Source organism: Aegilops tauschii, chromosome 1, assembly GCF_002575655.3.
Source record: "Aegilops tauschii subsp. strangulata cultivar AL8/78 chromosome 1, Aet v6.0, whole genome shotgun sequence".
NCBI lineage: Eukaryota > Viridiplantae > Streptophyta > Magnoliopsida > Poales > Poaceae > Aegilops > Aegilops tauschii.
Genome location: NC_053035.3, coordinates 8883225 through 8888948, shown reverse-complemented (window position 1 = coordinate 8888948; position 5724 = coordinate 8883225). Strand labels below are relative to the sequence as shown.

The 5724-nt window shown below is 49.7% G+C and overlaps 1 pseudogene; it reads right to left on the bottom strand.

The window, feature by feature from the left end:
• Positions 1–270: 270 nt before the first annotated feature.
• LOC109766041 (disease resistance protein RPM1-like) lies at positions 271–3700 on the bottom strand (annotated as a pseudogene).
• Between the last annotated feature and the right edge of the window lie 2024 nt (positions 3701–5724).

The window sequence follows — 5724 nt, the reverse complement described above, 5'->3', positions numbered from 1 at the left end:
CTGAGCTAACTGATTTATTGAATGCGGTCTTTAGTTTACAGCAACATAATTCCAGATTGGTTTCGAGCAGAATATGGCCATGCTCTCATGAACAATCTTGTAGCATGTCTGCTGAATAGATACTTATTGCAATGGCAGTACACAAACTGAAGCGCCACTGCTCCTGAAGAATTGGTCGCATCAGGGACGTGCGTACATGCTGGCACGCTGAAGCTATCGATCTAATATTGCCGCCAGGAAATCACCAGTTCACGGAAATGAATCTCTATATTTGCCTTCGAGAACCCGAACCACAGATGATCTTCTTACTTGTTTCAATCCAAAGCAGGACACATAGCTCATATATAGCACTAGTAACAAGGAATGGCCCTGATTTTCATTGAGAAGCTGATGTAACAAGTGCAACACTTCGACGTCCGGGGAATTGACATGCAAAAAAATTGTAGAAGCGATATCTTGCCATGGAACTCTTAAATTCTGCACTGTGAAGTCCACGAGAAGATGACAGAGCTGTCATTCTTGCATTGCGGCGCAGAGTCTGATAACATTTGCAAATTGAATTAGTCAGTCAGGGGAATGATCGTACATAAATACTGTACAACATAACATACTCGTAGCAGAACTTGGAGAAGGGAATCACACTAAATGCTAGTTTAATTCACGTCAGCCTTGCCAGCTACCAAATGCTAGTTTAATTCCGCCAATATATAATATATGCACGAAAGACGAAAGAGCGAAGCCTAACCTTGGAACAGCGACGGTATATCACCTGATCCGTTCACATAGTCCTTTCTGCCCCAGCTGAACTCCAACCATTCTTATGTGGCTAATCTTCATTAAATCCTTGCTGCATGCATCTGAATCTCTCTCCTGCCGGAGCTTTTCTATCAGCTCTTCTGACGTCTCTATCAGGAACAATTTCTCAAGGCCTGCAAGGTGTTCGATGCCATCAGGAAGAAACTTTAGCTCAGGACAGTGTGCGAACCATAGCTCGATGAGGTTTTGCATCGCGCCCTTCTCTATTCTAACTTGGCTGAGCTGTGCTGCGCCCCATAACTCGATGCCGAAGTTCTGGAAACGACCCTGCGTAAAATTCCAACCGCTTCCCTTCAAAAGCCTTTCTTAGCAGAAGAGAGCGTAGACCATGTAACACGTGCGGACAGGAAAGCTGGGGCATCCGAGCTGAGCCTTCCTCATCAATATTGGAGAATTCCAGTTGCAACCGAGTGAGGCTATTAAGGTGTGACAAAGAAGAGAAAAGCTGGGGCATCCATGTTTTTTCTAGCTGCCCTCGTAAAGCAAGCCAAGAAAGGGTCTGAGGTAAATGTAGCCCTTCCAGCCGCAACACCTCATTCTCAGCTGCAGCATCAATTTCGAGATGAACAAGATGACTCATTTTGGTGATAGCATTGCTCAAGTCAGCAGAGTGTTCACTCTGAACGTTGCACACATCGAATGTTCTTAGCTCTGTCAAAGCTGCAGCTTCATGCAGAAACTCTGGAGTGGCTTTGACGGACTGAAGAGCATGCAGTCCTGCCAAGTGCTGCATGCCCTTAGGCACCTTGACTCCACGTATGGAGTCCTTCCAATTACCAGCATAGAGGTATCTCAACTTTTGAAGTTTTACAACACTATTTGGCAAGTACGTCAGTTTAGAATCATAAGCATCCAAGACTTGTAAATTTTGTAACCTCCCCACTGCTGCAGGCATGCTTTCGATCTTGGTATCTCTAAGACCCAAATAACGGAGATTAAACAAGTCAAATACCTCATTGGGGAGCATTTTGATATGAGTACCTTGCAGATCCAATGTCGAAAGCAAACTCGAAGATGTTAGGATCGGCTTCAGCAAATCAATATCAATATAGCTCTCGAAAACATGGAGTGCACGAAGCTGTGTTGCACCAGATAGGCTCAGTTGTTCAATGTTTCCTCCCAGGACTGATATGCGACGTGCACCCTCTATAGAGAATACCCCAGTACCACCAGAGCCATTATAAACATTACCAAAGCATTCCTCCTTGGCTTTGTTGAGGGCAAGAAGGCGTATGACATCGTGCATCCGACATTCTTTCAGTTGTCCGGCAAAATTCCTTTCCACTACCTGCAGTAGGCTTCGGTTCACAAGCTCGGCCAAATATCCCTCTGCCACTTCCTCCAATGTTTTGCTCTCATCTTTTTCCGTGATAAACCCTGCTGTTATCCACTGTCTCATTGTCTTCCTCCTCTTTAATATATAATCTTCTGGGGACAATGCACAGTGTAGGAAACAATTCTTCAAATCAAACGGAAGGTCCTCCAAGCTGACCTTTAGGATCAAATGAGCATCAGGGATCACATCTTTCACCAACTGTGAATCCAAACCCCTGTACACATCCTCCCATTCAGCGGAAGTTGGGAGTTTCCGGGAGAGTAGGCGGCCAATGCATGGAATAGCAATAGGCAAACCTTGACACTTCGCTATGAACTTCCAAGCCAATTTCTGCAACTCCAACGGGCACTCTTTGTCATCAGCATCCCCAAATGCTCCTTTGCAAAATAGCAGCCATGAGTGATGCTCTTGTAATGGTTCCAAGTGAAATGCATATGAAAACTCCCTAGTTGTCAACACTGCCTGCTTTCTTGATGTGATAACAAATCGGCCGATACAGTTAGATGTTGGGAAGACATTTCTTATCTCCGACCACAAGCGCTCAGCCCAAACATCATCCAAGACCAAGATGTACCTTTTACCTTGAAGGTAGTTGTGAATGGACTTTGCTAGGATTCGCATCTCAATGTTGGCGACGTCGATTACGATGCCGAATTGGCCTGCAATCTTCTTCAGCAGATCCTCAATACTGTAACTTTCTGACACAGTTACCCATGCCGCGGCATCGAAATCCACTTTCACAGTGTTGTACACATGATCAACCAGAGTGGTTTTACCAACACCAGGCATCCCCCACACCAGGGTGACTTTGCTGAAGCTCTGCTCCTGTGCATCACCACCGCCGGTCAGCCACCGTATCAACCTCTCCTTGTGCTCTTCGATCCCCACAAGGTCCTCATCCCTGGTGAAGTGCGGAGCTTGACCTAGATTCGTCGATCTGGCAAAATATGCAGATATGCCGGTGACAGCATAATCTCTCTTCCTCCGGTTGGCATCCTGCAGCTGGCCTTCGATTTCTTGGAGCTTGGCTGCCAGGTGCCGCCAGGTCTTGATATGCTTGAGCCGCTTCTTCATCTTGCCAGCGAACCCTCCGTGCTTGGAGTCCTCCAGCTTGTAGGTGAACTCGTCGACGACGTCCTCGATCCGGAAGGCGAGGCCCCTGATCTCGCCGACAAAAATGGCGGCGGTCTTGTCGGTGTCCTTGAACCGCTCCGCCTCCTGCAGGTAGGCCTGCATGCTCTCCAGCTCCGCCTTGGACTGGCGTATCTTGCCGAAGAGTCCCCTCAGGGCTGCGGCTTCCTTGCACAGCAGCGCTCCGCCGTAGGTGGCCGCCTCTTTGGCCAGCGCCTCCCCGAGCGTGACCACCAGCTGCCCGACAACAGCCTCCGCCATGGTTCTCAAGGCTTTTGGTGAGTAGACTGGTTGTTTGAGCGCACAATGTGGTGGCAGCTTTGAGGAGTAAACTGGTTTTGTGAGCACTGCCTCTAATGTGGTGGTAGCTAAGGCTTTCCTCGACTCTGAGCTCACAAACTTGAGTCCACAGTTTGGCCTTTGAATAATCAGCGTGAATGCCAGCCACAATTTGGTCTTTGAACAATCAACGTGCATGCAAGACCACAGTTTGGTCATCCACAGTTTTGTGGCTGTTGAGGCTTTGAGCTCAATCCACTCTTTCCTTATCCTCCTCCAGGTTGAGGCTTTGAGCTTATGATTGTTTCTTTTTTATACTCTTCCAGGTTTTTTTTTGCCCATCTAAAAAAAACTTATTTATCCTGTTCCAAATTGACAGCAGAACAGATACAATAAAACGTGCAATTTCAGAGGCTCGGGTGAAAGAAGAAGTTGTTGCCACCAAAGTGTGCCGCACGACGCCCCTTGTTGCTGACTCCCTGCAACCATTGATCCAAGTAGTGAAGCTAAAATTTGAAATGCACGGAACCCTCCAACCACGGAATAGCTGAAATTTGAAAAGCATTGAATCCACCAAGTTGATCCATGTATACCTCACGTCCGCCTACTCCCAAAGGCAGGCAGCAAGCATGTGCAGGTCACCCCAACCCAGCAGCAGCAACCACAGTCGGCCGGGGGCGGGAGCTGACCCCTCGCCGTGCCCGATTCCTCTCAGTGTCCAAGGTCAAGAGGTACATCCATTGACGGTTTAGATGCATTGATGACCTCATGGATCACATTCACCTTTTAAGAATTCAGTGAGGACTGACTGAACTGCAGACAAGTAGCCCTTGAAGTGCAAGTCAAACCCAATTGCAAATCGCCTACCTTGCAGACAACCAGTAGCCCGATTATACGGACGTACATGCAGACACACCAAATCTTGTGTCACAATGCCAAACTACAACTAACTGACGAGCAGAGTACTCAATTCACACAGCTAGCGTAATGTGGAACAAGACAGCATGCATTGGCAGAGCCTCTCCCCTTCAGGATTGCACACCAAACGGCAAGTACACAAGTTCTTTTTTCTACTTTGCGTCTAGGAAATCAACAGGTCGCAGATAAACATCTCTATATATTCCTTCATGAACCCGACCCACAGCTGATCTTCTTACTAGTCTTCGATCAAAATTCAAAAGCAAGAAACAACTCACATAGAGCAGCGGTAACAAGGAACATCCCAGTTTTCATTGAGAAACTGATGTAACACCTCAACGCCCTTGCCTCCTCTCTAGTGAGCAAAACATGCTTGACATTGCAGCCCACAATCTGCTAATAGTCGCGAACCGAGTCAGTCAGGGGAGTGAATGAATTTATGTATGTTTGTCAATGCTATAAACAGAATGAGCGACACAGTTATTAATTTATGATAAGTATGACACTTCTTCTTCGGTACAACCCCCTTGGACACATCAACGCGACGTACCCGCGCGGCCCGGCGACGTACGTGCTCCCGCGGCTTCAGACGGCTTTTTTTTCCATTGGGGCGACGTACATACGTGTACGCGCATCGGACGGCGTCTTTTTCTACACTGGGGCGACATACGTATGTATCGGTGGTCAAGCGGCGACGGTTGGTCAATCCGCGACGCGTGGCCCGGGGAAAACGCGTCGTGGCGCATGGACTGCGGCCCCTCGATTGCCGCCCCGCCACCCCGTCCCGTCCGTCCCCTCGACTGCCGCCCCGCCGCCTGCCGCCCCGTCGCATCCCGTGGGCATCAATGCCGTCCACCCACCCGCCCGTCGCGATTACTGCCCGTCCGCCCGCTGCCCCGCCGTCTGCCCTATAAAAAGCACCCCGTCCGCCCGTCGCCGCTCACACCAGTTCTTCCCCCGACCCGTCATCACATCCACCTCCCAAAAGCCCGCTGGCGAGATGTCGTTCCACCGCAGCAGCAGCTCCGGCACCGGCGGCTACGACGGCCCGAGCGCGTGGCCGTCGAGCCTGAGCAAGCCGGAGACAGAGGAGCTATACCGGTTTGGGGTCCTCGTGCCGCCGGGTTGCCGTCTTCCGCTCGACTGGAAGCTCGACAAGGATGGCTACACGACGCGCGGGCCCAGCACGACCGCGGAGGAGAAGCGGACCGGCAGCCGCTGCAACATCGTCGGTCGGCACGAGT